Raw genomic sequence first — 25421 nt, forward strand, 5'->3', positions numbered from 1 at the left:
AGAGGGGATATGGGAAAAAAACGGGGCCGGGAAGACGGGCTGAACCCTGATAAACACTGTGCTAGCCCGTTCCTGGCAGGGAGCTGCTGTGTTGAGGACTGGGAGCGGGTAGCATTCAACCGGAGCAGCCGGTGTAGTCCAGTTTACAGCCTGCCTAAACCAGCGGGAGTAGTTAGGTGCGTCTGTGATCCTTTGTGTAGAGCAGCAGCAGTCGCGGGTCTGTGTGTGTCATGGAAGGTGAGACCTGAGGGCTCTGAGGACAGAAGAAAAACAGCGTGAGGGAGAGCGAAGGGCGGACACTTCTGCAGAGAGATTGTGAGGCGCTTGTTTCAAAGCTTGCCCCGCCAGTGTCAGGATGGCCGAGTGGTCTAAGGCGCCAGACTCAAGGCTCTGTCTTTCCCTCTCCTGGGTGTTCTGGTCTCCGTATGGAGGCGTGGGTTCAAATCCCACTCCTGACACGATCTTTTTAAGTAACAATAAATTAATTTTGCTATCTCTCAAAGGAAGTTTTAATCTCATTAGATTAAAATGGGAAAATAAGCCAAGGATTCTTTCCTTCCTTCCCTTCTTTCCATTCACAGTATATTTAAAAACATGTATGTGTTTTGTTTCCAGGGCTCTTTTCCATCAGATCTTTATTTGCCCTGTATTATGGAGGGGCTCTAAGGGGTAAAGGGGAGATTTGGGGGTGGATCAGCTACCGCTCTGATTTTAGCATTGTTCAGACAGCCTTGAGAAGAGCCGTAAAACCTATAACCCGCCGCACAGACAGCTCTTTCAAAGTTTAAATTAACTGCGGGGGGGGGGAGCAAACCAGTCTCTGCTGATTTGCACAAGATTTGTGTCTGCTGCAGAGTTCCGTGTGCAGTCTAGGTGCTTTGCTCAATTCAGGGACGTGAAATGATTGTGTGTGATTGCAGTGAAGGCTTTTGCGTTTCCGCTTTGGTCAGAACTAGTGGGGAAAATACTAGCTCTGTACCTGCGAGCAGGAGTACAGCCTACAGTAGGTTTCTATCAGCTCTTCCCTGGTGGTCTAGTGGTTAGGATTCGGCGCTCTCACCGCCGCGGCCCGGGTTCGATTCCCGGTCAGGGAATGACATTTTTAAATTAAAATATCTGTAATTTTCACATGGAAGGGGCGGGGAAGAGAAAGAGATTCTCCCATTCTGAATATGGATTCGGTATTTTTTTTAAAGTTTGTGCTATAGTTTCAGAAGGACAGATTTTTACACTCTACTGCAACCTGGGAAGAGAAATTAACATTGTTTTTATGCTTGTGAATGATTCAATTGCTTCCTCAGCCCTAGGGGGCTTAGAAATCTGCTAGATAGATGAGGATCTGGGAGAGACATTTGTGAAGGCTGATTGCAGGAAGCACAAATGCCCCTGAGTAACTTTACCCACAGAAAGAAAAGGAGTACTTGTGGCACCTTAGAGACTAACTAAGACTTACCCACAGAGTAAGCCATTGAAACCATGGGGATAGTGGTGAATGAAATTACTCATGTGTGCAGAGAAACCTTACTGTTTCTCTTAGCGAAGTTAGGAGCCATAGGGTATATTTCTTAGGGCGTCACCAAATAATCAGATGCTAACACTTTTTGTCACTTTCTGATTTTATTGACTAGTAGAAGGACCTTCAGCAACACTGTATCTGGGAGGCTGGGGAACAAGCTGACTTTTCTCTCTCCTTTATTTGGCAGCATGGCCTTGGAGTAGCGCTGAAGACAGCTAGATTCCAGTCTTGGCTCTCCTGAGTGACCTGGAGCAAAGTCCCTGCTCCGTGCCTCAGTTTCCCCATCTCAAAAATGGAGATAATGCTGGTGCCTTCCTTTGCAAAGTGCTTGGAGTTATGCTGAGGAATGGTACTATATGAGAGCTAAGTATTATGAGTCATTCTACAGCCCTCCAAAATCTCAGCCTGAAAGCAGGTGCTTCCTGTCCCAGCCATAAGCAAAGTTATTTGGGGCCAGATTCTGCCACATGAGTGGCCCCATTGAAATCACAGGGTAAATTGTGTGGTAAGGCACCACTTTGTATGTAAACGAGAGAAATAAAACTCAATTCTTAGTTTAAAGGGGCAAAGTGTGCTGATAAAAAAAATCTGCACTATTCCAGCAGAGTAAGGGGGGTATTTTGTAAGGTGCAGCCAATCTGGGATCAAACTTTTTTTTAAAAGACTAACCAAATAAAGAGTCCCCTTTATTTATAGTAAATATTGCCTTACTCTCTGAATGGTCCCACTAAGAACCAGGAAGCTGATGGAAGGTTAAAGTACTAATCAGCTGGAGTAAGCGTGTCAGAATCTAACCCTTGCTAATTATTATTGATTAGTATCATAATTATCATCTCCCCAAACTGGAAATCCATTAGGAATTGAGGCTTTACCGTTATTGTGCTCATCAAAGCTTGCTTTATTTTTGTTTTAAAAATAAGTGTCAGGTTTATGGGAAAGAAACAAAGGATGAAAGCAATTATCATGGTTTAGTAGCTAGATCACTGCACTGAGAGTCACAAGACCTGGGTTTCATTCCCAGTTCTGGCACTGACCTGCTGATTAACCCTACACAAGTCACGTCACTTCTTCGTGCCTCAGTTTCTCCATTTGTGACAGTGACCGCCGTTATAAAGTGCTTTGAGATCTACTCATGAAAAATGCTGTAGAAGAGCGAGGCAGTCTTAAGCACAAATCCCCACGTGACAACAAGAGCTCTTACAGTTACCAGGCCGTGTTTACGGAACCTGTTAGAACCTTTCCAGCATTTAAACACGTATTGCTTTACACTGATGAGCAATCTTAAAGTCCCTTATAGTATTAAAATGTACTGATACAGCCAGAGTCCCACCAGTGCCACAACAAGCAGGGCAGTTGCCTGGGGCCCCATGCCAAAGGGGCCTCCACAAAGCTACATTGCTCAGGCTTCAGCTTCAGCCCTGGGTGGCAGGGCTCAGGGCCCCGGGCTTCAGCCCCAGGCGGTGGGGCTTTGCTTTCTACCTTGGACCCCAGCAAGTCTAATTCTAGCCCTGCTTGGTGGACCCCCTGAAACCTGCTCGCAGCCGTCAGTGGGAGAAGCTCTCCCATTGAGATAGCGCCATCCACACCAGGGGCTAGTTCAGTCTCTCAGAGGTGTGGATTTTTCACACCCCTGAATGATGTAGTGACACCGATGTCAGTTTGCAGTGTACACCTGGCATCAGTCACAATCCTAATCTAGGTTTCAGAGTAACAGCCGTGTTAGTCTGTATTCGCAAAAAGAAAAGGAGTACTTGTGGCACCTTAGAGACTAACCAATTTATTTGAGCATGAGCTTTCGTGAGCTACAGCTCACTTCATCCTAATCTAGGCAAGGTCTAGATACGTATTTCCATTTTTGATACTTACAGCTGTCTTGTTTATGTCTTTGATCTGCATTTGCGAAAAGCTAGTAACTAAGGGTGCACAAAGAAGTGTGTTCTTAACTTGGGTTAAAATAGCAGTGAAGACACAGTAGCTCTGTTTTTAACTTGGGTTAGCAGTTAAGCAGTTAGCAGGGAGCCTGGTGGTTGAACTCCAGATGCTAACCTAAGTTAAAGTGTCTTCACTGCTCCTTTAACCCAAACTAACTAACCTGAGTTAAGAACAGGTTTCAGAGTAGCAGCCATGTTAGTCTGTATCCACAAAAAGAAAAGGAGGACTTGTGGCACCTTAGAGACTAACAAATTTATTTGAGCGTAAGCTTAGTGTACAGTAGAAGTACCCTGAAAGCCAAAGCATACAGACACTAGCCTATGTAGTGCTAGCTAGTGTGAATAGCCCCTGGATTTCAACAGGGCGATGCACAGAAGTCAGAAATGTGCTTAACAGGAAATTCCTGGCCCTGTATTCTGAACAGTATTTGTTTGTGGTGAAGTATCTTGCCGGCAGGTATGAATGAAAACCAAGGCTGAGAATTGCTGTAGTGGAAAAATCCACTCTTCTCTAAGTGTCTGGGTGAGGAAGGCAGCCTGCTCTGTATGGGCCTGAACCAAAGCCCATGGAAATCAGTGGGAAGACTCCAGTGACTTGGTGGGAGTTGGATCAGACAGAAGCGATTGCAAAAAGAAAAGGAGTACTTGTGGCACCTTAGAGATTAACAAATTTATTTGAGCATAAGCTTTTGTGAGCTACAGCTCACTTCATCGGATGCATCCGATGAAGTGAGCTGTGTAGCTCACAAAAGCTTATGCTCAAATAAAATTGTTAGTCTCTAAGGTGCCACAAGTACTCCTTTTCTTTTTGCGAATACAGACTAACACGGCTGGTACTCTGAAAGAAGGGATTGGGAAGCTAATTGAAATATATTTGCTCCGAAAAGTCTGCCCCCACAGTAGGGCTTGCTGATTATAGCCTTTAAATGGCAATACACAGGAGGCCTCTTGTTTTCTTGGGAAAAGTGGCAGTTACAAGGAAAAAATGGATTTGGATTTGTAACCCTCCCCCCCAACCCCCTTTTTTTTTTTCTTTTTCTTTTTTCTTTTGCTTCTTTATGATGGATGAAGAAAATCCACAAGGTTTGTTTCTTCCTGCTTGACTTTTGCATTCTGAATTCAGGCCTCTCTTGTGTTCCTGGAAGATTTGTTGGCCACATGTACATACAATGAGAGCTTGATGAGATTCCCCTTTGTTACCAGAGTACCAGTGGCGGGAGAACAAAGGCTATCACCAGGCCCTCTAACCCTGCTAAGAGCAGGTGTTATCAACACAGCAGTAAAGCCCTCTTTATCTTAAAACTGCTATCGGGCAGATCCGGCCCCTTCTGATTTAACAAAGACTGGATTCTGGGTGAAAGCCACATGACTTCAGATCAGGTAAGACTGGAGTAATATTGGAAGGAACAGGTCTAACTAGAGAGTGCGGTGACTTGTCTGCATATGTAGTGGCTTTGCCCATCTTTTGGCTGATTGATTTAAAATCTGGGTCTCTTATTGGTCCCTTAAACTATTCCTCAATTCTCAGGTGGTCTAAAGGGTTAGTGCTGACTCCGTGGGTGCTCTGGGGGCTGGCGCACCCATGAAAAAATAATACTGGGTGCTCAGCACTCACCAGCCACCCTTCGATCAGCTGCTTGGTGGGCGCTGCTGATCGGCAGTTGGGCGGCGGGTGGGAGGTGCTAGGGGGAGGCTGGGGAGTGGGGGTGGGAAGAGGCATGGCAGGGGCGGGGCCCTGGGGCAGGTGGTGTGGCAGGGGTGGAAAGAGGTGGGGCGAGGGTGGGGCCTTGGGGGAAAGGGCAGAATGGGGGTGGGGCCTTGGGGCGGAGCAGGGGTGGAGAATCCACCTGGAAAGGAGAAAGTTGGTGGCTGTGGTCTAAAATGTTTTAACATTTGAGACAGGGACGTTCACTTTTAGTCTGTGAGAAGGAAGAATGATTGGCGGTGGTGGATAAACATCCCCCTTTCTTCAGTAAAGCAAAATCCAAAACTTCTAGTCAAAAGTTTTTTGGGGCAGAGATTGTCTTTTTGTTCTGTGTTTACACACAATGGGTTCCTGATCCATGATTAGAACTTCTAGGCACTATACCAGTGGTTCTCAATCGGGGTACACATACCCCTGTCTGGGGGAACGCAGAGGTCTTCCGGGGGGGGAACATCAACTCATCTAGATATTTGCCTACTTTTGCAACAGGCTACATAAAAAGCACTACTGAAGTCAGGACAAACTAAAATATCATACTGACAATGACTTGTTTATACTGCTCTATATACACTGAAATGTAAGTGCAGTATTTATATTCCAGTTTATTTATAATTCTGTGGTAAAAATGAGAAAGTCAGCAATTTTTCAGTCATAGTGTGGCTGTGACACTTCTGTATTTTTATGTCTGATTTTGTAAGCATGTCGCTTTTAAGTGAGGTGAAACTTGGGGGGAGGCAAGACAAACCCCCTACCTTGGGGGTAGGCAAGACAAACCAGTCGTCTGGAAAGATTCACACCCACTGCACTATACTACTACTAATTTTATATTAAATTGTGAAGCACAATCCACCCCATCATTGCCCACTACACTAAAGGAAACATAACACCAGAAATGCTGCTAAAATCCTGTTTTAATATAATGCCAAGATGACAATTTTATTTCCCTTAGGAAAGCACCCAGTCCTTTCTATAGTTTCTCATTTGCAGTGATGAAAAGTGTCTGGTTCATTAAGTCCACAGCCAGCAGGTCTCTTTTTAACTAGGATGCAAATTCTTTCTCACTGGCTTAGTCCAGAGATGATGGTCTCCTCTTCCCACCAGTGATGGTCTTACTGAAGCAGGCTGCAGTGTGGAACGGTCTATCAGGCTTGGGCATGGAAAGTCTCTCACTGATTCAGTCTCTCATAGTCTCTCGTGAAGAATTGCTGGGGGAGAAGCTGGTCCTTCTGGCAGAGTACAGGTTGGGGTTTTGTGTATGTGTGTGTGTTTTTTTTTGGCATGTCTAAAGCAACATCAGTTCTTTAATCAGGAGGGTGCTGAAGTGTCTCAGGCTGGCGTTTCCTCCTTTCTCTTCTCCCCTCTTGTTCTTCCTCTGATCCCAGCCAGGAGGCACCCTGGGGAGAAGGGGAGGGATGTTGCTCTAGTGAGATCTCTTCGAGACCGGGGTGGTCGAGCGCCTGACCCGTTTTCTCGGCATCACCTGCTGCAGGGCGGCTTGCATCTGCGAAGGGCCGATCATGGGGCGGCGGCTCTGCTTCCTCAGGCGTTCAGCCTCGGTGGACACCTTTTTGTAGATGTCGTTCACAAAGGAAAACATCAGCCCTTTGGCCTTGGGTGATAGGAGCTTGTTATCCCGTTGCAGCTGCCTCAGCATCGTGGCGTCGTATGGGGCGGGGGAGGGCTTCTTCCCCTGGGGGCTCTTCCCACGCTTCCCCGCTGGCTTCCGCCTGGCTTGCCTCCTTTGCTTGTCCTGGGACTTCCTCTGCTTGGCCTGGGACTTCCTCCCATAGTGCTTTTGTCTCCTTCGAGTCTGGGCCTTCTTCCTCCCTCTCTGGGAAGCAGCCATTGCTCTGCTCTCACACAGGTCAGCCTAACCCTTTTGCCTGCAAATGCCGCTGGCCTTCCCCCTGCTGTACTCATATATAGTGGCAGGCATTCAAATGAGGGGTCATCTCTGAGCCTGGTGATTGGCTGACTGGAACAATGCCCTGGCTAGTCACAATGTGATGATGTCGGTACAGACCCATGTGCCTCATAATGGGCAACCATGGGCTGTTCCCTCTCAGGGAAATGTAAGGGTTGGTAACATCCCTGCTGCTGACTGGCTCGTGGTGGGATGAGTAGGGGTGTTTCCCCACCCCCGTGTTTCCCCATTGGCACCTAGTCCAAGTTTCCTTGCCCAGTCAGTACCAGTCTCCACCCCGCATACATCTCCCTATCTCAGTCTGCCCCCCAGCTCTTGTCAGGTCTCCTGTCCAAACTTCTCCCACAGCTCCTTGTCATCCCCCCCACACTCGCCACATCACCTGATCAGATCAAGGTCTGGCCCCCTCAGCATTCTAGTTAATGGCTTCTATCTCCATGCTGCTTTGGTACCCAGGGAGGGTTGAGTGCACAGGATCAGCAGGCCAGAGGAGCAAAGTGCATGGAGAAGTCCTGTTCAGCCCCTGCAGCTCCAGGCTGGAGAATGCTCAGTGCAAGTGGAACCATAGCAGATATTAGCTGCCAAACTCTTATCAGTTCTCTACTGAGCAAGTCAAATGGCAACGTGTTGAAGGCTTCAAACTTAGCCAGTTTTGTGTGTGTGTGTATAGGGGAGTTCCACATGGACGGGAAAAGGAACATCCCTGATGGGGCCACACTGCCTGTCCATTTCAGGTCCCTGCTCCAAAACACTCGAGCTTTTCAACCAAATGCACTGTGCGAATTTTTTTTAGCCTGGGTAAATCCACATATTGTCCCCTAATCTTGCTCTCACAACAGCTTACCTGTTTTTGCTGACACTTATCGAAAAAAGACATCCTAAGGCAGGCACCCGAATGGAGAATGTCAGCCCAAACACCAAAAGTTTGCGAAAGTTTTAAGCAACTGAAAACAGGGTCTTATGATGGGATGTGTCTAGAAACGTTATCTACATTTACCTCTACTGGGTCCAACTATAATTCTTGAGCACCATCTATTGGCACCTTATCTACTAACCAACTAACTAACTGTATGTACATAGATAGCCTGTAGGGACTACCACAGTACAAATACATAAAATAAGAATACTGTGGACAGTGGAGACTAAGTAGTGTCTCTACTCCTATTGCACCTATTTGACTCAAATTATTATTCTTAATCATGTTTATTACAGTAGTGCATTAGGAGCCACCAAGAGTGTGGCCCCCTTGTGGTAGGTGCTGGTACAGACTCAAAGTAGTCAACAGTCCCCCCCAGGAAGAGCTTACAATGTAAATGACCAGCTAGACCAGTGGCTCTCAACCTTTCCAGACTACTGTCCCCCTTTCAGGAGGCTGATTTGTCTTGCATACCCCAAGTTTCACTTCACTTAAAAATGGCTTGCATACAAAATCAGACATAAAAATACAAAAATGTCACAGTCACACTGTTACTGAAAAATTGCTTCCTTTCTCATTTTTGCCCTATGTCAAGGTTCCTTCCCCACTCTGAACTCTAGGGTACAGATGTGGGGACCTGCATGAAAACCTCCTAAGTTTACTTTTACCAGCTTAGGTTAAAACTTCCCCAAGGTACAAGCCATTTTACCCTTGGACTTCCACTGCCACCACCAAACTTTATCTGGGTTCCTGAAAAAACGTAGTTTGGAAACGTCTTTCCCCCCCAAATCCTCCCAACCCTTGCACCCCACTTCCTGGGGAAGGTTTGGTAAAAATCCTCACCAATTTGCACAGGTGACCGCAGACCCAAACCCTTGGATCTTAGAACAATGAAAAAGCATTCAGTTTCCTTACAAGAAGACTTTTAATAGAAGTAAAAACAAGAATCACCTCTGTAAAATCAGGATGGTGAATACCTTACAGGGTAATTAGATTCAAAACATAGAGAATCCCTCTAGGCAAAACCTTAAGTGACAAAAAGGACACACAGACAGGAATATTCATTCTATTCAGCGCAGCTATTTTCTCAGCCATTTAAAGAAAGCATAATCTAACACATACCTAGCTAGATTACTTACTAAATTCTAAGACTCCGTTCCTGTTCTGTCCCCAGCAAAAGCATCATACGGACAAACACAGACCCTTTGTTTTTCTCCCTCCTCCCAGCTTTTGAAAGTGTCGTCTCTTCATTGGTCATTTTGGTCAGGTGCCAGCGAGGTTACCTTTAGCTTCTTAACCCTTTACAGGTGAGAGGATTTTTCCTCTGGCCAGGAGGGATTTTAAAGGGGTTTACTCTTCCCTTTATATTTATGACATCCTATAATTATAAAATAAATCACTTGGAATATAAATATTGTACTCACATTTCAGTGTATAGCATATAGAACAGTATAAAGAAGTCATTGTCAGTATGAAATTTTAGTTTGCACTGACTTTGCGAGTGCTTTTTATGTAGCCTGGTGTAAAACTAGACAAGTTGATGTACTAGATGAGTTGATGTACCCCCGGAAGACCTCTGAGTACCCCCAGGGGTACATATAGCCCTGGCTGAGAACCGCTGAGCTAGACACATGGTGGGGGAAGGGGTAGAACACACCCGCAGAGTGAACAAGGTGACGGCAGCAATGTGATGGGAGTTGCACCTTTTTTTGGATGGGATTAATTAGGAGGGGATCAGCTAAAGGGAAGGGAAAGAGGGTGAGGGGGACAGAGCAGGGGCGAGGAGGATAAGAGGGGAAGGGGGGTATGACAGCTATGGCAATTTCCTGCCATGGCCTTGGGAGATCTTACTGAATTAAGTGTAAGTCTCGCTGGAGTCCATTGTATTAAATGCAAAGCTGTGGGCTGGGATGGTTTGTAACCTCTCCAAGGGGGAGATGTGCTGTGAACCCTGGGAAGTGTTGTGGATTTCAAAGGATAAGGATGGACTTTGGGGACAAACAGTGTCAAGAGGTTTACCAGGGGAATCTCTAGGGAGAGGCACAGGTGCCGACTTTCCAAAGTGCTGGGGGGTGCCCGATCCCCGGCTCTGCCCCAGGTCCTGCCCCCACTCCACCCCTTCCCCCAAGGCCTCACCCCCGCCCCACTTCTCCCCGCCCTCGCTCCGTCCCCACCCTGCCTCTTCCTGCCCAGTTCTGCCCCCTCCCCTGAGTGTGCTGCCTCACTCCTCTCACCTCCCCCTTCACCCCAGCCTCCTGCACACTGCAAAACAGCTGATTGCAGTGGGCAGGAGGCGCAGGGAGGGCGAGGGAGGTGCTAATCTGCAGGGCCCGCCATTGGGCGGGAGGGGGAGGTTGACAGGGAGACTGCCGGTGGGTGCTGAGCACCCACCATTTTTTCCCCGTGGGTGCTCCAGCCTCGGGGCACCCATGGAGTCGGCACCTATGGGGGGAGGGGAATGCCAATTCCCCACCTCCGGTGACGCAAAAACCCGTCCTTTTCCACCTGTGTCCCAAGGAGTGGGGCTTTGCTGCCATGAGGCCAAGACCCAAGCTGTAAAAGGAAAGACTAACCTATTAATGGGTGTGCGCTCTCTGAGCTAAGCCTGTTAACCAACTTGTAATCACAAAAAATCCCCTTGGTGGAGGCTGGAGGACTGACTCCGACCAGAGGCCTTGTTGGAGTTGGGGGGTGATCTCTGGTATGTTATTGCAATCGAGGAAGGTTTTAAAATTGTTTTTAATGTGGTTTCTCTGTAACGCTTGCACCGTAAGACTAAATGCGCTGGCCTAGGAAGGGCTGTGTGGTAACTCGTAGGTGTGGGCAGTTACAGCCTTTGGAGGGAAAGCAAAGTGCAGAGCCTGGCCTGGAGAGGCAGTCTGATTTGTGGGATTATCACTGTGCAGCCTGGAAAACCCCCTGGTCAGGGAGGAGAGAGCTGCGAGTCTCTGCCTAAGAGAGGTGCGGGCTGAGGAGCCGGGAGCCAGAGGGAGTGCCCTGGAGGGTTGATGGGACGGGAATACAGGGCCAGTTGCTCTGAGCTGCGATGGTGAGGAGTAATGCAGAGGTGATGAGAAAGGGGGAGTGGGAGGAACATAAGAACGGCCACACTGGGTCAGACCAAAGGTCCATCCAGCCTTCCCCCGGTGCCCCCCACCAGTGGCCAGTGCCAGGTGCCCCAGAGGGAACGAACAGAACAGGCAATCATCAAGTGATCCATCCCCTGTTGCTCACTCCCCGCTACTGACAAACAGAGGCTAGGGACACCATCCCTGCCCATCCTGGCTAATAGCCATTGATGGGCCCATCCGCCATGAACTTACCTAGTTCTTTTTTGAACCCTGCTATACTCTTGGCCTTCACAACATCCTCTGGCAATAATTTCCACAGGGGTTGACTGTGCTTTGTGTGAAGAAATACTTCCTTTTATTTGTTTTAATCCTGCTTCCTGTTAATTTCATTTGGTCCCCCCTAGTTCTTGTTATGAGAAGGAGTAAATAACACTTCCTTATTTACTTTCTTCACACCAGTCATGATTTTATAGGCCTCTATCATATCCCCCCTTAGTCGTCCCTTTTCCAAGCTGAAAAGTCCCAGTTTTATTAATCTCTCCTCCCCCTCCTCCTCCTCCTCCTCCTCCCAGTTTTATTAATCTCTCCTCCTATGTTCCATACCCCTAAACATTTTTGTTGCCCTTTTCTGAACATTTTCCAGTTCCAATAAATCTTTTTTTGAGATGGGGTGACCACAGCTGCACGCATTCAAGATGGGGGTGTACCATGGATTGATAGTTTTATAGATTTATACCATGGCTGGAGAAACAGCCCATCAACACAGGTCAGAGAAAGGCCTGTTGAAACTGTAGCATGTTCTCTGAATGTCCAAAAGACCAGAGGTCCCTGCTTCTGCTCTCATTGGCTGGAGCAGATTGGCCATCCTCTATTCTGTCCACACCTGGGTAGGGGAGGCAGTACCTGGGCGGCAGTGGCCTCTTAGTGTGTGGAGGCGGGGGAGTGTCTCCGCAGCACAGTTCTGCATCTGGGAGTTACTCAAGGGCGGGGTGGCTATGGCTGGGCCCTATTTTACCCCCTTTCTCCCCACTCTGGCTGAGTAAATGCTTGGGAGAAAAGGAGACTTGGTTAGAAATTCAGCACCCCCCAAACCCATCGATCAAGGAGGGACAGCACCTGACGCCACTGCAGCTGACAGCTCTGGAGTCCCCCCATGGTGGCTCGGAGCTCCAGGTCCTCCTGTTGCCCATGGCAACTGAGAGCTGTGCTCTTCCCCCCCCCCCGCCACGCCCACAGTGGCTCAGAGCTCCAGGTTCCACCACTACCCATGGCAGCTGGGAGCTGTGCTCTCCCCTCCTCCCCCCCGCCCACGGTGGCTTGGAGCTCTAGGTTCCCCCCACTACCCATGGCAGCTGGGAGCTGTGCTCTCCCCCCCACACCCACCCGCGGTGGCTCGGAGCTCCAGGTTCCCCCCACTACCCATGGCAACTGAGAGCTGCGGGGGACCCCTGCTGCCCATGGCAGTTTGGGGCTCCAGATCCCCCTCCCCCCGCTGCCTCTGGGTGGAAGTGGAAAATGTCGCAGAGGTCTCTGGACGTCACAGAATCCGTGACATAATCTTATCCTTCATCATGAAGAGGTGAAAGAGGGCGCAGAGATAACTGCATTGTCTTCACCTTTCCATTGCACCCTTAACACATGCAAAAAAAAGGCAGAGTTTGTGTCTGCCTATTCACGGGCCTGCAAGAGTGTTTGAAGAGAGGCTGCCTGGGTGATTTTTGTTGTTATTATTTGTATTGTGTTAGTTGCAAGGTCATAGGCATTGGAACAGTTTGTACAGTGGGGGTGCTGAGAGCCATTGAACCAAACTGTAAACCCTGTATAGGATGGAAACTACTTCAAACCAAGGGGTGCTGCCACACTTCCAGCACCCCTAGTTCCAGCACCTATGTGCAAGGAGCCTCAGGCATGGACCAGGACCCTGCCGTGCTAGGTGCCATTCAAACACAGAACAGATGAGAGGTGAAAGCTGGCTGTGCATATGTGACCTGCCTGGAGAGATTTCAACAATGGATTTCTCATGTCCTTTGGTGGGGGAAGGGAAAGGTGTGGTGGGGAGGCAGAGATGAAGAAAAATGGTGGAAGCTGGGAAAGGGGAAAGAGAAGGAGCATGGGGTTCTGTAGCTAATGTGTGTCATAAACTTTATTCCTCAGGAAACTGATTTTCATCAAAGCACTGGGGATAGCCACAGATCTCTCTCTATACAGCTAGTCCTTGAGTCTGTCTGTTGGCATAGCTCATGTCATTTGGGGAGATGATGTTACTACACCAGCAGAAAAACTCCCTCTGTTAGCATAAGTTGTGTCTACACTAGGGGTTCTGCTGGTTTAGCCGTAACAGAATAGCTCCATCGGCAAAACATTTGTAGTGTAGATAAGGCCTAAGTGTGAGAAAGAGCAGCCTCCTCCCTGATCTGGAGCTGTGTGCCTGGACCTATCAAAATAGCTGATTGCAGTATCACTAACCCAGCGTTTGAAAATCATAAATCAGAGCCCCCAGTCATGACTGGCTTAAAATTCATGAGATCCCCCTCTCCCCCGCCAAATAATAACTTTTTTCTTTTTCTTTGGCTTCTGGTCTTTCGATTGCACTTGCTTCACATTTCAAAGGTCTTTTCTTCCCCCGAGAGAGCTACACTTTTTTTTCCCCCCATGAAAGCTGAGATTCTCATTCCATCTCTTGGTTCCAGCAGCTGGGCCTTCGAGTAAACCGCCAGCTATTGTGAGACGCGTGATGTAAATTGTGAGAGATAGCGCTGCTTTGATTCTTTTCCTGATCTTAGCCGTCCTCTTCTTCCCCTCGTGGCGATCACTTGACTGTGAGCATTAAGAAATCAAAGTGTTCTAGCTGAAGAACTAGATCATCCTCTCTCTAATGGGACAGAGAGATGCAGTAACACTAAAGCCTGGCATTCAAAGGCCTCAAAAAATCATTAGGGGGGCTTAAAAATCATGATATTGCATTGCATAGTACATTTGGGGTTCTTTTTCTTTGCCTTCTGGTTTTTGAGCCATTAGAATTCATTCAGGGCATGTTTTCAAGCTTTTCTTTGCACTGGGGACTAGAAACTTCTTAAAAAACAAAACAAAGCTGAAGGTCATAATCATATGACTCCTGGAGCTGGAACTTTAAGAAAAACACCAGCTATCGCAAGAGTTGACAACACTGAGGGCTTGTCTACATTTGAAAGTTAATGCAAATTAAGAGAGATTGTGAACGTAAAGCGCAGTAGCTGCTCCTGGACAGTGGACACTCGTATTCTTGAACAAGAGTGTCTTGTTTTGGCATAGTTTAACTCTGACAGTTGGTTAAACACAAACCAGGCATTCTTGTTCTGGAATAAGAATCTCCACACACACTGCTGATCAGGAACAACTCTAAGGGCTTGTTTTCAGTGTAACAGTTAGTGAGAGTTAACACACTCAAGGTACTGCGTACTTGACCTAGCCTAGTTGGAGTGAAAGCGACTGACCACACTTCAGCACAGCACTCTGGCTGCACAGGGTGATATGGCATTAGCAGGGGGATTGGATTAGCTGTTACATCCCCCCCGCCCCGCATTACTTGCTTCAACCCACCCTCCCAATAGGCTAGCGAGTTCAAATTTAAAGCACCACTTAACTTGAGCTACAGATTGTTATGTATGGACAGGAATCAAATTAGGGGTAATACTCAAGTTATAACTCGAGCTAACTGTGCTGTGAAAACACATCCTAGTGTAGGCAAGCCCTGAGCCTGCTGAAGGTAGAAGAATCGTTCCCAAAGCTATCTGCTTTGCGACAGGTTTCAGCCAGATGTCCACCAGGGGTAGGGTTAAAGACGACAGGGAGTTGGGGGTGGCGGCGGCTTGTAAAAGGGAGGTGGATCTTTGGCCTTGGTGTTTTCCCGGCTTGCTATATTATTGATCAGTAACTGGCTGCATCCGTTTTCCAAGCGGTGCGCTCACCTCTGCCTGATTTGTAGCGTAAACACCAAACGTGGACGCAGAGAAGCGGAACCCCAGACTGGAGTGAGTCTGACCCACTCCCCTTTCCCTCACCAACACAGCGGGAGCGGCTGGCTCCATTGCGCTCTGTCTGCCTGTGGGTCTGGGTGTTTTGCGGGGCAGGTTTTAGGGGTGTGTGAACAACAGGAAGAGAAAACAAACTGCAGAAGCAAAATGAATTAGAAACATGCATTGTCAGAGAAATGAGGATACATTTGTTTGAAATATTAGACCATCAGTGTCAGGATGGCCGAGTGGTCTAAGGCGCCAGACTCAAGGCTCTGTCTTCCCCTCTGCTGGGTGTTCTGGTCTCTGTATAGAGGCGTGGGTTCAAATCCCACTTCTGACACATCTTTTTTTCCTTTCCTGTTTGAGCTTTTCTTTCAAGAAGGGAGATTTAAGTTACACTGAATTAAAAAATGGGAAAACACAGACAAGGGAATCATTTCTCTCTCTAAAAAAGAACAGGAGTACTTGTGGCACCTTATATAATGACAGGTTTCAGAGTAACAGCCGTGTTAGTCTGTATTCGCAAAAAGAAAAGGAGGACAACAGCTCACTTCACGAAAGCTTATGCTCAAATAAATTGGTTAGTCTCTAAGGTGCCACAAGTACTCCTTTTCTTTTTGTGGCATCTTAGAGACTAAGAAATATATTTGAGCATAAGCTTTCGTGAGCTACAGCTCACTTCATCGGATGCATGCAGACTCTCTCTCTCACATCTCTCTCTCACTTCTAATTGTTTCTTTCTTTCCATGTAGGATGTGATGTTTTGGAGAGAAGTCACCATTATATTCTTTTACGCTGCAAAATAAAAATCCTGTAAATACAACATATTAGAATAATTAACCTAAGAATAATCCAGGCAATTGTCCCTCGCCTCTGTTTGCCAGAAGCTGGGAATGGGCGACAGGGGATGGATCACTTGATGTTTACCTGTTTTGTTCATTCCCTCTGGGGCACCTGGCATTGGCCACTGTCGGAAGACAGGATACTGGGCTAGATGGACTTTTGGGCTGACCCAGTCTGGCCGTTCTTATAAGAATTCTGGAAAAAAATGGTTAGTCACAGGTATAATACGTTTTCTTTGGGACATGACATTATAATTGTCAAAAAAAAAAACCCACAAAAATCTTCACTGGTTTGCATAGGATTTTGCCTTGAAGAGTCAGTACTGCAGACCTGGTGTCAGCGACAAAGTGTGCCCCTGTGTCCACACCTTACACATGATTGCCATAATCTTTGTATAAAGTATGTCTTGTAAGGTATTGTTTGAAAATTCATAATTTGCTGCTCATTACTGTCCTGCTAAAATGTGTGTGGCGATATTGTATTTGAAGTTATAAGATTCCACTGTATGGTGTTATTAACACATGTTCCAAGCTGACCATGGCAAACAGCCCTGGAATGTGTGCCCTGCTTAATTGGTACTGAAGCAGTAAACAGAATCATCAAGGAGGAAGGGTAGACAAAGAAACCTCAAACAGGTGAGGAAAGCAGCAGGGAACACCCTTTCTTATAGACTCTGTCTACTGAATCTCATCTGGAAATGTTTTCCAAGGCGGGGACTGACACTATAAAAAGGGGGACAAACACCCTAAGGCACTCCCACCTCTTCCCCTCTCTGTCCATTGATTCACTACACCAGAAGGAACAAAGGAAGGAACCATTAAAGAAGAGCAGAGGTCCAAACCTAAGGACTGCTGAGAGCTTTAGGTGAGAAAACCTCTGCTTTGAATTTAATGTAGTTTGTTAAGTTAGGCACCAGTTGCGTTTTATCTTTATTTTTCTGGTAACCATTTCTGACTTTGTATGTCTCATTACTTGTATTCGCTTAGCATCTCGCTCTTTGTGCTTAATAAACTTCTTTTGTTGTTTTCACTAATCCAGTGTGTTTAAATCAAAGTGTCCATATCATTTCTCTTAATAAAATAATGGATTTTATATAAGCTTGTATTGCTCAGGAGAGGGCAGTGCAGTACAAGTCATATATTTTTTGGGGGAAATCTAGGACTGGGGGTGCATTGGCATCAACTTCTTCCAATATAACCAAGGCTGGTGAGAGCCAGGGTGTGGCTGGTTGGTTGCAACACGCACACAGACATAGCTGGGAGTGACTTGCATCCTGGAGGCTGTCTGTGAGCAGTCCAGCAAAGCTGTGTAATTGTCACCCCAGGTTAGATGGCAGGGGACAGAGCGAGGAGCTGGCGGCTCTGCGGAGCTGGCGGCCCTGCCTCTTAGGCTATGTTTACAGTACACAGCTTTTAGCGACACGATTGTGTCACTACAGCCATGCCGCTGAAAGTTGCGCAGTGTAGCTCTCCTGCCGACAAAAACCTTGCACCCCCAACGAGCGGGGTTAGCTCTGTCACAGGAGAGCACTCCTGCTGCCAAAGCACTGTTCACACTGGCGCTTCTCCTGTAGAGAATTAAGGCAAAAATGGGGAGGAGAAAAAAAACAAAACAAAGTCACCTTCCAATGGCTGAGGCCTGGTACAAGCCTTCTGCGGCAGCTCCTTTCTGGTCCATCTGGATGCCCCCTTCTGGCCTTACTGGGATTTGGGCACTACTCCTGAGCGGTGGGCAGATGGGGTCCAGCAATCCCTGGCCTGGCACTGAAGAGGTCAACGTTTAAGCCTCTCCCCTAATGGGATGTGTCGACTCTTAAGCCTCCCCACCTTCTGCTGCAGCTGCAGTCTTAAACCTTCTTGTGTGGCTTCTCCTGCAGGGGACCATGGGCCCCGCTGGGCTCCACCTGAGGAGGAAACCTCGGCTGGAAAGAATTGCAGCCGGCGGGTCAGTGTCTTGCGTCCAAAGGGCAGAGCTGGTGGGCCTGCCCCTTAGTCCCCGACCCAGCAGTTCAGGCCAGTGCTCCCATGAGTGGGGGAGGAAGCTGAGGAGGGTGGCAGGCTACCTTTAGCCTTTCGGCTCCACGGAAGATTTCTGTCCACCCTCAGCTGGCCTTTATATACTTGGGCTAAGATTTGTCTGGTGTAGCACCCCAGTCAAAGTCCCCATGTGATGCTGTCCCCAGAGTGGGAGGCAGCCGGGCTGCATCAATTACTTCGAGCCAGCCATCAGAGCCCCACAGGGCTTGCCCCTGGCCTGAGGGAGGAAGTGAAAAAAACAGCAGAGTTGATGACTCAACCCCCCTGGCTGAAGACAGGTTCCAGCAAACGTATATTCTTGTTTCTTGAGGACCAAATGATTGTGGTGGAACTGCTAGGCAAGGCTAAGAGCTTCTTAACGAGGCTTTGATACGTAAGTCCTTTATCACCCATCAACCCTTAACCAAGGGGTAGGGCTACTCAGGAAGACCAGGGCTTTAAAAAGCCTGCCCCTAAGCAACCAGAGGAGCTAGGGAACAGGGAAGTTTTGTGATGGAGTTTACAGGGCTGGTGTGTGTGTGTGTGTGTGTGTGTGTGGGGGGGGGGGCGGTTAGATAAACTTAACATTCTTTAAACTTAAAGACAAAAACACCCCCTGATAAAAACAAAACAACAACCAAGGAATGAGCTTCACGAGTAAAAAGATAACACAGGCAGAAGTCAAGCAACAGAGTGGGGGCTATCCAGTTTATTGCACCCAATGCAGCATGTATGATTACCTGCCCTATGGGCAGGTGGTGTATGTATGCATTCGGTGCAAGGAGCTCCTGGCCCTCAGAGACCATGTATGGGCCTTGGAGATCAGAGTGCTGAATTGGAGGAGCTAAGGGAGACAGAGAGGTACGTAGATGAGACTTTCCGGGACACAGTAGAACAGTCCTACCCCCAGTCTCACAGCCTCTGTGCTGTTGAGGGGAATGAAAGCCTCAGGGAAGGAGCATCCAACTGGAGCAGAGGGAAACGATTGCATAGTTGGGACCCCCTGTGATGGGTTCAGTCACAGAGACCCCCTTGGGTCTGACACCTGACATGCTGAGCCCGTTTTCCCTGCCAGCTTGGGACTCCAGAACCCTGCCTTATTGAGCCAGACACGCTAGCCTGCTGCAACACACACCCAGGTCTGGTCTATGCCCCCAAAGCTGCAGATTTTAACTGAAAACTGCTCAGCAGGTCACCTATCTCCAGCTCCCAATGGGATCCAAATCCCAAATAAATCCGTTTTACTCTGCATAAAGCTTATACAGGGTAAACTCATAAATTGTCCACCCTCTATAACGCTGATAGAGAGATATGCACAGCTGTTTGCCCCCAGGTATTAAGCACTTACTCTGGGTTAATTAATAAACAAAAGTGATTTTATTAAGTATAAAAAGTAGGATTTAAGTGGTTTCAAGTAATAACACACAGAACAAAGTAAGTTACCAAGCAAAATAAAACAAAAACATGCAAGTCTAAGCCTAATACATTAAGAAACTAATTACAGGTAAAATCTCATCCTCAGAGATGTTCCAATAAGCTTCTTTCACAGACTAGACTCCTTTCTAGTCTGGGCCCAATCTTTTCCCCTGGTACAGTCCTTGTTAGTTCCAGCAGACATCTTAGGTGGAAACTAGGGGTTTTTTCATGACTGGCAGCCCCTTTTGTTCTGTTCCACCCTGTTTTATAGCTTTGGCACAAGGTGGGAATCTTTTGTTTCTCTGGGTCCCCACCCCTACTGCTAAATTGAAAAGTTTAAGATTGATTCACTATCAGGTGACACGTTCACATGTTCTGAGACCCCAGCCTCCATTCTTCCAGGGCTGGCCTGCAGGTACCCAGGAAGGCTTGCAAATAAACAGAGCCATTTACAGGTCATTGATTCTGAAGCACCCGTAATGGCTTCCACTTAATATGTTTACATCAGTAATACAAGTTTATATCTTATTCTCCTAACTGCAGACATAGAAATAATGCATTGCAAACAAATAGGATGAACACACTCAGTAGATCATAAGCTTTGTAATGATACCGTACAAGAGACTTTTTGCATAAAGCATATTTCAGTTACATCATATTCACACTCATAAGCATATTTCTATAAAACATTAAGGAGTGCAACGTCACACCCTCCTTCCAGATGATGTTGTGGTAATCTCTCACACTGAGGATCTCTCTCCAGGGGAGAGAGATGCATCCGATGAAGTGAGCTGTAGCTCACAAAAGCTTATGCTCAAATAAATTGGTTAGTCTCTAAGGTGCCAGAAATAGAATCATAGAATATCAAGTACTCCTTTTCTTTCTCCAGGGGAGGGAACTCCAGTTATTAGGAAGAGACAGGTATTAGTAATGAGTGAGTCAATTATTAGAAACATAGATAGCTGGGTTTGCGATGACTGGGAGAACCGCATGGTGACTTTCCTGCCTGGTGCGAAGGTTGCGGATCTCTTTAGACATCTAGATAGACTTATGTGTAGTGCTGTGGAGGAGCTGGTGGTCATGGTACATGTAGGTACCAAAGACATAGGAAAGGATAAGAGAGAGGTCCTGGAGGCCAAATTTAGGCTCCTAGGTAAGAGATTGATGTCCAGGACTTCCATGGTAGCATTCTCTGAAATGTTTCCAGTTCGACATGCGGGGCCAGTTAGACAGGCAGAACTGCAGCATTTCAATGTATGGATGGGACGATGGTGTAGGGAGGAGGAGTTTAGATTTATTAGGAACTGGGGAAACTTTTGGGAAAGGGGGAGCCTATACAAGAAGGATGGGCTCCACCTAAACCAAAATGGAACCAGATTGCTAGCACTTAAAATTAAAAAGGTCATAGAAAAGTTTTTAAACTAAGGGCAGGGGGAAAGCCGACGGGTGTGGAGGAGCACGTGGTTTGGACAGCCCTTAGGGGAGGATCTATTAATGGAACTTCTCTATGTCCTAGTAAGGAGGAGAGGATGGAAGATGATAAAATACAGGTAGGATCTGATGAGAAACAGTCAAATGAAAAAAGTCCCGTTCAATTACATCATGTAGTGGCAGACAGCTAAAAAGTGACAAGTTTTTAAAATGCTTGTATACTAATGCTAGAAGTCTAAATAATAAGATGGGTGAACTGGAGTGCCTTGTATTAAATGAGGATGTTGATATAATAGGCATCACAGAAACTTGGTGGAATGAGGATAATCAATGGGACACAGTAATACCAGGGTGCAAAATATATCAGAAGGACAGAACAGGTCGTGCTGGTGGGGGAGTGACACTATATGTGAAAGAAAACATAGAATCAAATGAAGTAAAAATCTTAAATGAACCAAACTGTACAATAGAATCTCTATGGATAGTAATTCCTTGCTCTAATAATAAGAATATAGCAGCAGGGATATATAACTGACCACCTGACCAAGATGGTGATAGTGACTGTGAAATGCTCAGGGGGATTAGAGAGGCTATTAAAATAAAAAACTCAATAGTAATAGGGGAATTCAACTATCCCCATATTGACTGGGTATGTGTCACCTCAGGACGGGATGCAGAGATAAAGTTTCTTGACACCTTAAATGACTGTTTCTTGGAGCAGCTAATCCTGGAACCCACAAGAGGAGAGGCAATTCTTGATTTAGTCCTAAGTGGAGCACACGATCTGGTCCAAGAAGTGAATATAGCTGGACTGCTTGGTAATATTCACCATAATATAATGAAATTTAACATCCCTGTGGTGGGGGAAACACCACAGCAGCCCAACTCTGTAGCATTTAATTTCAGAAAGGGGAACTACACAAGAATGAGGAAGTTAGTTAAACAGAAATTAAAAGATACAGCACCAAAAATGAAATCCCTGCAAGCTGTAGGGAAACTTTTTAAAGACACCATAATAGAGGCTCAACTTAAATGTATATCCCAATTTAAAAACCTAGTAAGAGAACCATAAAAGTGCCACCGTGGCTAAACAACAAAGTAAAAGAAGCAGTGAGAGGCAAAAAGGCATCCTTTAAGAAGTGGAAGTTAAATCCTAATGAGGAAAGTAGAAAGGCGCATAAACTCTGGCAAATGAAGTGTAAAAATACAATGAGGGAGGCCAAAAAAGAATTTGAAGAACAGCTAGCCAAAGACTCCAAAAGTAATAGCAAAAATCGTTTTAAGTACATCAGAAGCAGGAAGCCTGCGAAACAACCAGTGGAGCCACTGGACGATCGAGATGCTAAAGGAGCACTCAAGGACGATAAGGCCACTGCAGAGAAACTAAATTAATTCTTTGCATTGCTCTTCATGGTTGAGAATGTGAGGGAGATTTCCAAACCTGAGCCATTCTTTTTAAGTGACAAAGCTAAGGACCTGTCCCAGATTGAAGTGTCATTAGAGGAGGTTTTGGTACAAATTGATAAACTAAACAGTAATAAGTCACCAGGACCAGATGGTATTCACTCAAGAGTTCTTAAGGAACTCAGATGTGAAATTGCATAACTATTAACTGTAGTCTGTAACCTCCCATTTAAATCAGCTTCTGTACCAAATGACTGGAGGACAGATAATGTGACACCAATTTTTAAAAAGGGCTCCAGCAGTGATCCCGGCAATTACAGGCCTGCAAGCCTGACATCAGTACCGGGCAAACTGGTTGAAACTATAGTAATGAACAAAATTGTCTGACACATAGATGAACATAATTTATTGGGGAAGAGTCAACATGGTTTCTGTAAAGGGAAATCATGCCCCACCAATCTACTAGAATTCTTTGAGTGGGTCAACAAGCATGTGGACAAGGGGGATCCAGTGGATATAGTGTACTTCAATTTTCAGAAAGCCTTTGACAAGGTCCCTCACCAAAGGCTCTTAAGCAAAGTAAGCTGTCATGCAATCAGAGGGAAGGTCCTCTCATGGATTGGTAATTGGTTAAAAGATAGAAAACAAAGAGTAGGAACAAATGCTCAGTTTTCAGAATGGAGAGAGGTAAATAGTGGTGTCCCCCAGGTGTCGATACTGCTACCAGACCTATTCAACGTGTTCATAAATGATCTGGAAAAAGGGGTAAACAGTGAAGTGGCAAAATTTGCAGATGATACAAAACTACTCAAGATAGTTAAGTCCCAGGCAGACAGCGAAGAGCTACAAAAGGATCTCTCAGAAATAGATGGCTTGGCAACAAAATGGCAGATGAAATTCAATGTTGATAAATGCAAAGTAATGCACATTGAAAAACATAATCCCAACTATACATATAAAATGATGGGGTCTAGATTAGCTGTTACCACTCAAGAAAGATCTTGGAGTCATTGTGGATAGTTCTCTGAAAACATCCACTCAGTGTGCAGCAGCAGTCAAAAAAGCAAACAGAATGTTGGGAATCTTAGGAAAGGGATAGATTATAAAACAGAAAATATCATGCCTCTATATAAATCTATGGCACGCGCACATCTTGAATACTGCATGCAGATGTGGTTGCCTCATCACAAAAAAGATATATTGGAATTGGAAAAGGTACAGAAAATGACAACAAAAATGATTAGGGGTATGGAATGGCTTCCGTATGAGGTGAGATTAATAAGACTGGGACTTTTCAGCTTGGAAAAGAGACAACTAAGGGGGGATATGATAGAGGTCTATAAAGTCAAGACTGGTGTGGAGAAAGTAAATAAGCACGTGTTATTTACTCCTTCTCCTAACACAAGAACTAGGGATCACCAAATGAAATTAATAGGCCGCAGGTTTAAAACAAACAAAAGGAAGTATTTCTTCACACAGTGCACAGTCAACCTGTGGAACTCTTTGCCAGAGGATGTTGTGAAGGCCAAGACTATGTCAGGGTTCTAAAAAGAACTAGATAAATTCATGGAGGATAGGTCCATCGATGGCTATTAGTCAGGATGGGCAGGGATGGTGTCCCTAGCCTCTGTTTGCCTGAAGCTGGGAATGAGCAACTGGGAAAGGATCACTTGATGATTACCTGTTCTGTTCATTCTCTCTAGGGCACCTGGCATTGGCCACTGTCAGAAGACAGGGTACTGGGTTAGATGGACCTTTGGTCTGACCCAGTATGGCTGTTCTTATGTTAGCATGGCTGTTTTCTAAGCAGTCATTGAGTGTTGAATACCAAACCACCTCTTTCCCTTCTCTTTCTTGAGCAATGCTGTCTTTCAAAGTAGAGAAAGCTGTGAGATATAGCTTTGAGGGGCTCTTTGGTGATCAGAGAGTTTATTGGCTTTCTAGAAGGCAAAAGTTACCCTTGTTTGGTTGTTTTAAATTCTAGACTTTGAAAGGTTGCTTGTTCCAATACCACCATCCCCTCTTTGGCTGTTCACTGTGTGAAAATAGAGGAGATTCTTAATGTACAATCTTGTGGCTTGGGTGCCTTCTGTTTCAAGCATCAGTGATGTAGTGGGTATACACCACTGTGAAAAAGTACTGTAATGCTGGCCATTATAGGCAAAAAGGCATCCTTAAAAACATGGCAGTAAAATCCTAATTAGAATTATAGGGAGTGGCCCAAACTCTGGCAGGTTGAGTGTAAAAGTATAATAAGGAACGGCATGCAAGAATTTGAGAAGCAACCTGCTAAAAATGCAAAAACTAACAGTAAGGTGATTTTTAAGTACAGCGGAAGAAGGGAGCCTGCAAGCAGGCTACTAGATGCACATGTTGTAAAAAGGAAGACAAAGCTATTGCAAAAAGAAAAGGAGTACTTGTGGCACCTTAGAGACTAACCAAGGTGCCACAAGTACTCCTTTTCTTTTTGCGAATACAGACTAACACGGCTGTTACTCTGAAAGCTATTGCAGAGAGGCTAAATGAAGTCTTTGAATAGGTCTTCACTGCAGAGAACTTGGAGGAAATAGCCCCATCAGAGCTATCCTGCTTAGGTAACGAATGTGAAGTACTTTCCCACAGTGATGTGTCAGAAGAAGAGATTTTAGAAGAAATTGAAAAATTAAACAATAAAAAGTCACCAGGACCAGATGGCCTTCACCCAAGAGTTCTGATGGAATGCAAGTATGAAAGTGCAGGGCTACTAACTGTGGTATTTAACCTACTGTTGAAACAAGCCTCTATACAAGTGTCAATAGCGCAGCCCAGTTGCACATTTGCAGAATCTGATCAAGTACGGGTGTGTTTTAGCAGGTCAGAGGGGGTGATTTTGAGTCATTGTCAGCCCTGTGAGTTGGATTGAATTGCAAATTTTGCAGAGCTTGTTCTGACTCTAGACTTTGCCTTTCCAAATTCCAAGTTGCTTCTTAGGCTGTGTCTGCACTCGTGAACTTACAGCGGCACAGCTGCGCTGCGGTAAGGTCTCCTGTGCAGCTGCTATGCCAACGGGCGAGAGCTCTCCCGTCGGCATAATTAAACCACCCCCAATGAGCGGCGGTAGCTGTGTTGGCGGGAGAGCATCTCTCGCCGACACAGCGCTGTCCTCACCGGCGCTTGTGTTGGTGTAACTTATGTCGGTCACGGGGGTGTTTTTTTCATAGACCTGAGGGACTTAAGTTTTACCGACATAAGTGCTAGTGTAGACATAGCCTTAG

General features: G+C 46.2%; 1 protein-coding gene and 3 non-coding genes across 4 annotated transcripts in view; all 4 read left to right on the forward strand.

The window, feature by feature from the left end:
• Positions 1 to 349: 349 nt before the first annotated feature.
• Positions 350 to 458, forward strand: TRNAL-CAA. Its single transcript has 2 exons — positions 350 to 387; positions 413 to 458. It is a non-coding gene; the product is annotated as a tRNA-Leu (tRNA).
• Positions 459 to 1022: 564 nt separating this feature from the next.
• TRNAE-CUC lies at positions 1023 to 1094 on the forward strand. The gene has a single exon. It is a non-coding gene; the product is annotated as a tRNA-Glu (tRNA).
• Positions 1095 to 4373: 3279 nt separating this feature from the next.
• The window catches only part of LOC102942718 (L-amino-acid oxidase), a 45870-nt gene continuing 24822 nt past the window's right edge, over positions 4374 to 25421 (forward strand). Inside the window, exon 1 of the mRNA XM_037913562.2 lies at positions 4374 to 4827. The gene's annotated coding sequence lies outside the window, so the exon portion shown is untranslated. The remainder of the gene's footprint in view (positions 4828 to 25421) is intronic.
• Positions 15290 to 15398, forward strand: TRNAL-CAA. Its single transcript has 2 exons — positions 15290 to 15327; positions 15353 to 15398. It is a non-coding gene; the product is annotated as a tRNA-Leu (tRNA).

Source organism: Chelonia mydas, chromosome 14 (assembly GCF_015237465.2).
Source record: "Chelonia mydas isolate rCheMyd1 chromosome 14, rCheMyd1.pri.v2, whole genome shotgun sequence".
Classification (NCBI taxonomy): Eukaryota; Metazoa; Chordata; order Testudines; family Cheloniidae; genus Chelonia; species Chelonia mydas.